The sequence below is a fragment of the Artemia sp. Qi Xiang Cuo genome, chromosome 15, assembly GCF_049724085.1.
Source record: "Artemia sp. Qi Xiang Cuo chromosome 15, ASM4972408v1, whole genome shotgun sequence".
Classification (NCBI taxonomy): domain Eukaryota; kingdom Metazoa; phylum Arthropoda; class Branchiopoda; order Anostraca; family Artemiidae; genus Artemia; species Artemia sp. Qi Xiang Cuo.
The window spans coordinates 50,714,185-50,726,931 of NC_142808.1; the positions used below are offsets into that span (position 1 = coordinate 50,714,185).

A 12,747-nucleotide genomic window follows, 5' to 3' on the forward strand; every position below is an offset into this window, starting at 1 on the left:
AAAAAAAAAAAAAAAAAAATCATTACCAACTTCCCAGAAGCTAGCGTTTCAACCTACTATTGAATTGGCTAAACTTATCTGGCACCTTCATACCCTCCGGGAGAGAATTCCACAGTTGTGGTCCTGCAATATTCGGTACTCCGAGTCTCAGACACTATCCCTGAAGAACATCTAGTTCCATAACAATGATAAGACAAGTTAGACTTAAAAATTTCCCAAAAGTACTTCGGCAAATAACAATTCAAACATTGATAAACAAAAACAGCTACTTGATAATCTCTTAACTTATAAACGTTTAGAATTGTCATTTTAGTGAAGCAACTTAAAGTGCTATTTTCAAAACTCCCACAATCTCTTAAGACACGAAGAACTTTATTTTGTAAAATTTGGACTTTTAAAACTTGACACAAAAGAACTAGTCCGCGGCAAATAACCATAAGACAGATACGGATTGATAAGAGAATGATAGAGGATCATTAAAGTTCTTGGGTGAAGCTCATTGCTTTTCTTATAAATGGTCATTCTTACAAGACCCAATTCTCTTGCCACTTTTGCTGATATTGCGTCACAGTGTAGTTTCCAACTCATAATGCTATCAAGATAGAAACTAAATATTTAACACTAAAAGCTTAATTTAAGAATACGCCATTCAGACAAATTTTATCATTTAAAATAATGGGAGTAGCAATTCTACAAAAAGTCATGAAATTCGTCTTAAAAACATAAACAGATAGACAACTAAATCTCACAAGACTTGCCAGTTCATTTAGGTCCTTATTAGCCTTTTCAATGAAAAACTTTTCGCAAGATGATGTTACTGTAAATAAAGTGTCATCAAAACTTAACGACAGCTCAACAGTCACAAAAAATAGACAATTACAAGTAAAAAAAATACCAATCAATAGAGGTTTTCTACATTAGTTCCCATAAGATAATATAAAAAAATACAGTCTCCCTCAGTTTAGCAGCCGAATTCAACTAACTTTATTCAGCTCTTAAATATATTATAATTAGAAATTCCCATTTAAAACCCCATAAATATACCAGCTTTGATAAAAATATTTTGTTCAAAGCAGTCATCAAAACTGCTTTGAACGAATCTTGTCTGATTATATAAACGACATATTGATCTTGTCTGATTCAGTTCTCTTTTATCTCATTATATTTAATCAATTTTGGATTTTTTTTTTCAATTTTACTGTTCATTCAATGCTCTCAGCCAAATAACATCGTTTCATGCGAGAACGTTAAAATATACGTCACCTGTTGTGACGTATTAAATTAGATGCTGTTAATGTGATTATCTGTGATTATTGGATGATGTTAATTTGGTCTTACAACTTAAATGGAACATATAGTACCATAAAGGCAGAGATATAATAAAGAAAACTGATCAGTCACTTTAGATGCTTGAGTTATGCAGAATTATCTTAGTTTTGGCCAGATTTTGGCCAGATCTGATTCATACCTGGACAGAAAAGATTGGCAGAAAATTCCTCAACCGGATGATTTAATTGTCTCACCAAACTTAAAAATTAAAGGTAATAAATTGAATTTAAATGTGTTTTCCGTCACAAAGAAGTCACTTTATCACCCCTCAGCTCTTAATTATTAGATTCAAGTACATATGAAGTTACATTTTTTTCTTAAGACATTTTTTTTTCTTAAGACCACTTAATGAGCAACAAGGAAAAAAGAAATAATGATTTTCTAGATTAAAGTCGTTTTTTTTAATTCTGACACAAAAAAATAGCTGTACAACTTACCGTTTTTAATAAAAGAATCCTCAGAAACTGTGATGGGATCGGCCATTTTCAGAATTTGTGGAGAGTCCATTAAAGATCTTGGAACAGAGTTAATACAAACTATGATAATTAAATACTATCATTGGAACTTGGATACAACACAGATTTTAGTCCGGAGAGTCCTAAAATACAAAATATATTAGGATTGATGACGAATAATAACTTTCAACCCCTTGAGAGCATATTTTATATTAATACAGTTGAAAGAAAAGGCACTACTCCTTCAGCAGTCAAAGGCATTACAAAATTAATTAATATTAAAATTTGATTATTATTTTTTTTAAAGGGTGCAAAAGTTTAAAAACTGGCTTTTTGATGAAACTAAATTTAAAGTATAGTTGAGGATTTTAAGTTATAATAAAAATTTCACGGTAAAGAGCAAAATAAAGCTGTCAGCTTATTCTGTTAGTAAACTTTCCAATCTGAAAATTTGGTTTAATTCCTGAAATGAAAGCTTTAATCAAGGTTTTAATGCTTCAAACACTGCAAAGTGTAGGCCTATTGTGTACATGTCATTATGTTCTTCGAAGAGGGTAAATCCAGATATTCTTACTTTTAGGACTTGAAGAATGTGAAAATAGATCTAAAATTAGATCAAAAAATATATTATGTAATAGCATTCTATTTATCAATTAAAAAATTAATCAAAAATTAAGTAATTACCTTCTAAAGAAATTTAAAATTTAAATCTGAAGTAAAAGTCAAGTAATTTACGAAACATTTGTAGAATAACAAGTCTTTTGTCTTTAGCATGTAAAAAGAAAACGATCAAAAATGGGGTTTTTAAATGCTAAATGAAAATAATGAAGAAAAATACTGAAAATACTGAATACTGAAGAAACCGAATGTTTCGAGAGAATAGCCACCTCTCTTCTTCGGTTCGAACAAAATAACATAATCGATGAAAATGCTGAAGAAAAAACCAAAAAACAAGCGTGGAAAGAAAACAAAACTAATGAAAAAAAAAAAAATTAAAAGATAAATAAAATTCAATAAAAGCAAAAAATTATTAGAATTAAACCGATGTAAAATATAAAATTTTTGGCTTTTATTGAATTTTATTTATGTTTTAATTTTTGTTTTTTTCATTGGTTTTGTTGGCTTTTCACGCTTGCTTTTTTTTAAGATTACCTACACCCCAAAAATTTTAGAAGGAGCCATTAGAACCTTCAACTGTGCCTCGCACGCTTTCGTCTTCTACTATCATACTATAATCCAGACTAAAGAAATACTGCATAATGCGACTGAAAATAGACAACCCAAAACCACGCCAAAATAAAATTCCAGGGCAGAGTACACAATTCTGCCACCACCGAAAAATTATCGGCGACCCTCAGTCAATTTTTGGCTTTTCCTCTATTTTTATAAATTTTTCGGCTAATTTAAAAAAAAATTTGAAAACCTAATTGGTATCAGTTTTTATCAGAATTCAGTCCAAGATTCATTTTAGCTTCAATACCATGACCGAACTTTGGACAAAATAAGGACGAGATATCAATCCTAACTTTTCACATGCATTCTTTTAACCCATACGATTGATAGCGAGAACTTAAACTACCTGATATTTGAACTAATCTACCAAAATAAGTTATTTAAAATTGAGTTTAAATTTAGCCATAAGGCTTGAATTAAACAAATGTTCTTGCACCTTAATCCAATGGCTGATTTATATTACCTCGATGGACTATGAAGTTTATATCTTACTTCATGGCTGCATTTCTTGGTCTTGCAACCTGCATTCCACTTCTTTGACTAATTTACCCCTTAACCCATCACTCTAAGCTAATGAGCCTATTATTTCTCATTGCCTCAAGATTGAATCCGATCAAAGTTTTGCTTTAGCAACTAGGATTTAATATTTTATTATTTTTTTTGTTACATAGCCAATCATAGGCAGCAAGCTAGCGCTGCCTAAGTAAAGAACGATGTGGGCACAATGTGTTTTTTTTCTCCAACCGGGCACTTCGTATCGAAGGAGTTGTCGTAGAAACTTCGAAAAGGGCCCATTCGATTGAAAATTGGAGTGACTAGTGCCCTTTTTAATAGTCGAAAGTGATTGGAGGGCAACTAGCCCCCCCACGCCCATCATTCCCCTAAACAAATCCAATCAAAATTTTGAGATAGCCATTTTGTTCAGCGTAGTTGATTTCCAGATAGAAAATATGTTTTTTAGGAGGACAATCCCCCTCAACCCTCAGGGCAAGGGTTTTAAGTTATGCCCTGGGGGCATAAAGGTTTTTATAGAAGGCGTTGTTGTAGAAGCTTCAAAACGGGCTCATTCGATTGGAAATTCAAAGGGCTAGTACCCTTTTTAATAGTCGAAAGTGATTGGAGGGCAACTATCCTCCCCCCCACACCCATCAATCCCCCAAACACAGCCAATCAAAATTTTGAGATAGCCATTTTGTTCCGGGTAGTTGATTTAGAGATAGAAAATATGATTTGAGGAGGACATTCCCCCACAACCCTCAGGGCAAGGGTTTTAAGTTATGCCCTGGGGGTATATAAGGTTTTTATAGAAGGCGTTGTCGTAGAAAGTTCAAAACAGGTTCATTCAATTGGAAATTCAAAGGGCTAGTACCCTATTTAATAGTTGAAAGTGATTGTAGGTTACATCGTAAAGAACAATGTAGGCACAATGTGTTTTTGTTTTTTTCTCCATCCCCGGGCACTTTGTATCGAAAGAGTTGTCGTAGAAACTTCGAAAAGAGCTCATTCGATTGGAAATGGGAGTGGCTAGTGCCCTTTTTAATAATCAAAAGGGTTTGGCAACTTGCCCCCCACACCCATCATTCTCCAATACACATCCATTGAAAATTTTGAGATAGCCAATTTGTCGTGGATAGTTTATTTTCAAATAGAAAACATGTTTTTGAGGAGGAGAATCCCCCAAAACCCTCGGGGCAAGGGTTGTAAGTTATGTACTGGGGACATATAAGGTTTTTATAGAAGGCGTTGTTGTAGAAACGTCAAAACAGGCTCATTCAATTGGAAATCCAAAGGGCTAGTGCCGTTTTTCATAGTCGAAAGTGATTGAATGACAACTATTCCCCCCCCCCCCGCCCCTCCTTCCCTACAACAACTCCCAACCAGCTTTTTAGATATCCCTTTTTTTGTGGGTGGTTGTTTTGCCGATATTAAAAATGTTTTTTTGGAGGAGACTCCCTCACAACCCTCAGGGCACGGGTTTTAAGTTATGGCCTCGGGGCATATAAGGTTTTTAAAGAAGGTGTTGTGGTAGAAACTTCAAAGCAGGCTCATTCGATCGGAAATCAAAGGACTAGTACCCTTTTTAATAGTCGAAAGTGATTGGAGGGCAACTAGCCACTCCCATTATTCCTCCGAACACATCCAATCAAAATTTTGAGATAGCCATTTTGTTCAACGTAGTTTTAAGTTCTGGAAATTAGGTCTTTGAGGATGACAACCTCCTCACAGCCCTCAGGACAAAGGTTGTAAGTTATACCCTGGGGGCATGTAAAGTTATTATAGAACGCGTAGTCATAGAAACTTCAAAAAGGGCTCATTTGTTTAGAAATTAAAATGTGCCCTTTTGAATAGACTTGTGCCCTTTTGAATAGTCGGAAGTAATTGGAAGGCAACTAACACCCCTTCCACACCCACCATTTCCCCAAACACATCCAATCAAAATTTTGAGATAGCCATTTTGTTCCACGCTGTTAAAGTCCAGGAAATTATACCTTTGAGCAGGTCTTCAGAGCAAGGGTTATAAGTTATGCCCTGGGGGCATATAAGTTTTATTGAAATCTTTGTCGTAGAAACTTGAAAAAGGGCTCATTCGATTGAAAATTCAAAGGTCTTGTGCCCTTTTTAATAGTCAAAAGTGATTTGAGGGCAACTATTCCCCCTCTCTCGCCCACCTTTCCCCCAAACACATCCAATCAAAATTTTTAGATAGCCATTTTACTCAGTGTTTTGGATTTCCAGATAGAAATTATGTTTTTGAAGAGGTCATTCCCCCACAGCCCTCAGGACAAGGGTTTTAAGTTATGCCCTGGGGGCATATAAAGCTTTTACTGAACGCGTCGTCGTAGAAACTTCAAAAATTACACATTCGATTGGAAAAGTGCTCTTTTTAGTAGTCGAAAGTGATTAGAAGGCAACAAACACCCCTTCCACGCCCACCATTTCCCCAAATATATCCGATCAAAATTTCTTGATAGCCATTTTGTTCCACGAAGTTTAAAGTTCAGGACATTATACCTTTGAGCAGGACACTCTCCCCGTAGTCTTGAGGGCAAGGGTTATAAGTTTTACCCTGGGGGCATATAAGGTTTTTATTGAAATGGGCAACTAACCCCCCTCTCACTCCTACCATTTCCCCAAACATATTCAATCATAATTTTGAGGTATCCATTTCGTTCAACTTACCCGAAAGTTAAGAAAATTGGGTCTTTTAGGATAAAAACCCACCTGTTAGTGCAAGGGATTTGAGTTATGCTCTGGGGGCATATAAGGTTTATATAGAAAGTTGTTGTAGAAATTTCAAAAGGGCCTAATTTGATTGGAAATTTAAATTGCCCTTCTTAATAGTCGAAAGTGAGTGGAGTGTAATTAACCCCCATCTCAAGCCCTCCATTTCCCCAAACACATTCAATCAAAGCTTAGAGATAGCCATTTTGTTAAACGTAGTTGAAAGTTCTGGAAAGTATGTATTTAAGGATGACAAACCCCCGAGTCCCCAGGAAAAAGGTTATAAGTTATGCCCAGGGGGCATATAAGGTTTTTAATTATAGAGTTGTCGTAAAAACTTCAAAAGGGGCTCATTTAATTGGAAATTGAGAGGGATAGTGCCCTTTTTAATAGTTGAAAGTGATTGGATGGTAACTAACCCCTCTCTCACGCCGACCATTCCCCTAAACACATCCAATCAAAATTTTTAGATAGCCATTTTGTTCAACGTAGTAGAAAGTTCTGGAAATTAGGTCTGTGAGGATGACAACCCCCCCCCCCCCACCCAGCCCTCAGGGCGAGAGTTGTAAGTTATCCCCTGGGGGCATACAAGGTTTGTATTGAAACCGTTGTCGTAGAAACTTCAAAAGGGCTCATTTGATTGGAAATTGAAAGGGCTAGTGCCTTTTTTAATAGTTGGAAGTGATTGGAGAAAAACTAACGCCCCTCTTACCACCACCATTTTCTCAGGCACATCCAATCAAAATTTTGAGATAGCCATTTTGTGTAACGTAGTTGAAAATTCTGGAAACTAGGTCTTAGAGGATCACAACTACCCTCACAGCCCTTAGGGTAACAGTTGTAATTTATGCCCTGGGGCCATATAAGGTGTTTATAGAAAGTGTTGTCGTAGAAACTCTAAGAAGGCTCATTTGATTGGAATTCGAAAAACCTAGAGCCCTTTTTCATAGTCTAAAGTAATTGGAAGGCTTAACATTTTTATAGTAAAGATCGATGTGGATATAATGTATTATTTTTTTGTTGTTGTTGTTGTTTAAACTAGGGCGCTTCGTATTGAAAGAGTTGTTGTGGGAACTTCGAAAAGGGCTCATTTGATTGAAAATATAAAGGGCTGATGCCCTTATTAATATTCAAAAGTGATTGGAGTTAAACCAATCTGTTTCCAATGCTCAACCTCCCATTTGCCTTTATGTTTAAAAACTAAATGTTGCTTCAAGATTAAATCTAAATGCTCTGTGTTAATGCTAATTCTAAATAAGGTATCTCTGCAGTATCCTAAGAGGGACTGAGGTTAATACATTCGAATTTTTGGATCTATACCTGTTCTCAAAATTTATCCAAGTCAAGATAGCGCAATTGTGTCCAAATTATCAAAAAATGTTCGTAGATCTTCTTGCGAATATCTTCAAGTATGTTATGTCAGGTCAATTAGTGAAGATAGGAACTTTAATTAAACAGTACTTTTTGTGTCCGTATTTTTAAGAGGGTGTATGTTGTTAAAAATTGCTGAAAATTTTTCTCCAGCATACAAATAGCAGGCCAAACTATAAATTCTTAAAAAAACGAAAAGATTTAAATTATTATTTTCTTTTTCCCTGAAAAGACAATGTCCAATAATAAAACAAACAGAAATTAATAAAAAAAAAATTTTCCACAAAATAAGTTTTTCAAAGAAAAGTAAAGAACTCCATTAAACAAAAAATGAGCAAAAATAAAATAAAATAATCTTCCAAGCGTGGAACTACCACAAATCAGCATCCATAAATAAATGAAACCCAGAACGAGCGGAAATTACAATATATAACCGAGTCAAACTCAAAACGAGCAGAAATTAACATAAGTTGGGCTCAAAACCCCTATGCCTTCCCAAGGCCAGAACATAATTTGCAAAAATACAAATGAATGTGCATTGTCACTTTAATATACATTTACTGATACTTAGTAATCAAAATATTAAAAATATTTGATTTATTAAAGCTATAAAAGTAAAAACTTTTTTTTTCAGTAAAATGCAAATTATGTTCTGGCCTTGGGAAGGCATAGAGGTTTTGAGCCCAACTTATAAGAATTTCTGCTCGTTTTGAGTTTGACTCGGGTATTTATTGTAATTTCTGCTCGTTTTGGGTTCCATTAATTTATCGATGCTGATTTGTGGTAGTTTCACGCTTGGTAGATTATTTATTTTTATCTTTGCTCATTTTTTGTTTAATGGAATTCTTTTTCCTTTGAAAAACTTATTTTGTGGAAAAAGTTTTTTTAATTAATTTTCAGAAAACTTAGTATGTCATTCTTTAAGAACAGTTCGTTCCGAGATGTTAGAAGAAAAGGAGGCAGCATTTTGTAAAGAAAGGCTTTTATATAAAAAGAGGCAAAGTCATACAAAGAGAAGCATCATGTATCATTACAATGTCTATTATAGCTTTAAATTTTAGGCTTGAATTAACTGAGTCCGGGATCCCTCATTTTTTCAATTCTCAGGCAGTTCAAGGAGCCAGAATAAAAAATTTCGAAACACTTAGCTAGAAATAAACTCTATCACTTTCCTTTAAAGCTTTGACAAACTTGTAGTTATCATGTATACTACTACTAACTACTACTAACAACTCACCGCAGCATCAAGCCGCCTGAGGCCAACATAGCTACGCACGCTTCTCCTCCACCCCAATCTATTCAAAGCCTCCCTTTTTACACCCGCCCACAAAGTTCCCATTTCCTTTAGATCTTTTTTTATGAAGTCCTCCCACCCCAAACGGGGACGACCTGCTTTCCGTTTAGCCCTAGATGGTTGGCCGAAAAGAACAATCTTCGGCAATCTGTCATCCTTCTTCCGCACAACGTGCCCTAACCACTTCAAGCTTTCTTTCATTATAGCCGTAGAGAGCGGTACTGAACCACATTTTTCGTAAAGCCTATTGTTTGAAATACAGTCAGTCAGCCGGGTACCCAGAACAATCCTTAAGCAATTTCTCTGGAAAACATCTAGCAAATATCCATCCGCTTTTCGGAGTGTCCGTGCTTCAGAGCCATATTTTACCACTGTCATCACTGTAGCTTATAATATTCTAACCCTTGGTTAGCAGACTTATCTTCGTATTCTTTCAGACATATCTTAACTGTGAAAAAACACCCTGAGCCTTGGCTATTCTATTTTTAACATCTTCACTGCTCCTACCATCTTTACTAATAATACTACCAAGGTAAGTGAAGCTGCCCACCTGATCAATCTTTTCATTACCCAACTACACCTTTTCATCTTCACTTATTCTTAGCCTTAGTGACTTAGTCTTCCTAACATTAATTTTTAAACCAATTCTAGCACCCTGAACTCGCAAAACCTCTAAAGCTTCATTCATTTTGCTCACACTTTCGTCTAGGATGCTTAAATCATCAGCATAATCGAAGTCCAGGAGACATTTTCCTCCCCATTTGATTCCATGGTCTTCCATTGCCTTTCCTCTGCTCCTTAATACAAACTCCATCAAAATAATACACATAAAGTGAGATAGAACACAACCCTGCTTAACTCCTGATTTAATACAAAACCAGCTGCTAACCTCATTTCCTACCTTAACCGCAGCAGTGGTATTCTCGTACATCGCACTATTCACTTTAGTGTATTTGTCTGGTATACCATACAAGGATAAAACCTTTACTAAAACTCTTCTATCAACAGAACTGAACGCTTGCTCATAATCTATAAAAGTGAGGACTATAAGACTGAGGACCAAAGTTGTTTAAAAACTCAGGCACTTCTCAATTATTAGCCTGAGAGTGAAAATTTGCTCGACACATCCTCTACCTTTTCTAAAACCGCCCTGCTCTTCTCTTAAAATTTTGTCTACGACATCTCTCAGTCTAAAAAGTATCATATTAATAAGTAATTTGCTACCTACAGAGACCAGACTAATGCCTAGATAATTACCACACTCACTTTTATCACCTTTATTATAAAGTGGCTTAATTAAGGTTTTCCTAAAATCGTTAGGTACTTCCCCTTTTCCAAAAATCATATTCATAATCTTCAATAACTTATTTCTAACCTCAGAGCCACCATATTTAAGAAACTCATTTACCGCCCTATCAGCACCTGGAGCCTTATTATTCTTTAATCCTTTTAGTACTGTTGCTAATTCCTCCTCAAAAACAAATCTTCCTTCACATCCAAGGTATCACAAACTTTTTCATTTTCCTCTATATTTTTTCCTGCAACTCTATCTCGGTTAAGCAAGTTCTCAAAATGTTTGGCCCATCTCGCTATAGTTTTTCCTTATCGCTAATTGCGACCCCATTCTTAATTTTAACTGGGACAAGTCCGCATTGACTACAAGTCCGCATTGACTCCGCATTGAGTCCCTTTCAATTTGTTAATGTGCCAGTAAAATATTTTACTATTATGCCGTCTAGCGACATTTTTCAGATCCTCGGCAATTTTATTCATGGCCTCTAATCCACACCTTCTTAGTTTGTATTTTAATGATTTCTCCACTTTCTTTACACTTTTTTTGTTTTCTCATGATCTATCACTCAGATAATTCTTGTAGAAGTCCTTTCTCCTTTCTATTAAGCATAAAGATTTTTCACTAATAATCTTAGTTGCAGTTCTAGCTTTCTTCCCTAATACACCATCAGCAACTTCACAAATTACTTTCCTAAAATTATTTCATCCACCTTCCACATTGTCAAATTTTAAAGTCTTGAGTTTAGTATTCAATTGTTCCTGCAAGGTTCTTCGCAAATTATCATTCTGGGGTCTTTCAGCATCATAACTTCCGGTGAGGTAGTTATCTTTCCGAAATTTCAGCTTTAAATCAACCCTAGAGACTACTAGATGGTGATCTTTACTTTTAACATCGATAATAGCACTTCTTTATACCCTAATATCTTGTATTGATCCTGCCAGTCTCATCATGTCATTATCATACATTATCATATACATTATCATGTATAGAAATAAAAAAATTTACATGGTGTGGGACCAACAAAGAACTTAGCAGCAACAATTGGTCCTGCACTCTTGAAAACCTTTTTTGCTACCGTCAACGATAGAGCTTTTCTTGCCAAAGCTGCAATCCATGGCAGCTGATTAAAATATCCTTTCCAGGAGGTAGTGGCTGTATTGATTGCATCAACTTGAGCAGGTTATTTTGATTTCCTGGTATGGGCTGAAAGCCCCGATATAAATCTACTTGACGCCGAACAATATCATCATTTTCATCCTTTTCTGCATCATCGTTCTAACACATTATTTGCTCGAGTAGCCTCGCTTTTATCATATATGATCATGAAAATATTTAGAGTTGCTCATCTTCTGAGAAACCCCACTAGTCACATTCACACAACTGTTTGGGGTAGCTAATCCACTGACAGCACCAGAGATTACAGCCTTCTCTTCAGGCTTTCCGAGGACCTTGTCCTCTTGGTGCAAAAGAATTTTAACTGCACAAAATTGTTCACCACAAACTGAAGTGGAGGGGCGCAATACGGATTGGACAAACAGAATTCGCAGAAGATGAGCTAAAGTACTTTACGTTAACAATCAGCACCAGAGGTTTCATTATTTGAAATGAAAATTCTCTTTTTGTCAGTAAGCCATCAAGAAGGTAAGACGCTCTTCAGTTTCATTTTTCTTGAATGTTTCAAGGACCAAAAATGCAGCTGTCACCATGAGATCATCCCTTGGGAATCGTAAGTCAAGCTTGTTTTTTGCATTTTCTTTCAGAAGCCTAATACAGCTACTATCAATATGCCGCTACTCAAGATGACCTTTTAGGAGGTTTTGCCAGAGAAGAACAACATTTTGGGTGGGAAAGGATTCTCCCTCAATAGCCTCGACAGTAACAGAAAAAATTTGTAGTAGAGAAAAAAGGTCACGCATCAGTGCATATTCCTCATCATCAAGAACATGATCAGTTTCCAATTTTACACAAAAACCTGTTTGAGGGCCTTTGTGTTGAATAATACTTTGCATCATACTATGTTGCATTCCATCTTGTGGGCAAACGCCCTTCCAGGGACCTGCACTGTCCTTATCTTGATAAAAGAGGAGGTAGATCATGAACAATCTGCACAGTGTGCAACTGGGTATCAACATCAATAACCATATCTAAATCGCGAAATGTTTTAAGGAATTCATTACCATTTTAAACTCGAATTTTTTTGAAATGGATGTCAGGAGAATAAAAAAAAATTATATATAACTTTAGTCCTTCCACTTTGTGTATGCTTCAATGTAAGTTACATATGTATGAATACATTTTGGGTGGGGAGTAAGGGGGTTAATTATAATATTTTTCCACCTTGCTTTCAGGCCTTAGTATAATAGCTGTATTTTCGCGAATGGTAAAAATCAATCAGCAAGGTATTTGAGGAATATCAAGGTTAGTCGACAAAAATTTTAGTTAAAAAATGTTCCACTGTAATAGAGCGCAGAAACAAGTGAATAATAACCTAAAGGACATGGTTGACGAGCATCGCCTCATAAATCTTCAGTCTAAGTCGCTCTGTACAA

General features: G+C 35.6%; 1 long non-coding RNA gene across 1 annotated transcript in view; it reads right to left on the reverse strand.

Annotated features, from left to right (window-relative positions):
* Positions 1-12,747, reverse strand: part of LOC148943815 (uncharacterized) — a 29,669-nt gene that overhangs the window by 2,019 nt on the left and 14,903 nt on the right. The window contains exon 2 of the long non-coding RNA XR_016143000.1: positions 1,767-1,927. This is a non-coding gene — a long non-coding RNA (uncharacterized LOC148943815). The remainder of the gene's footprint in view (positions 1-1,766; positions 1,928-12,747) is intronic.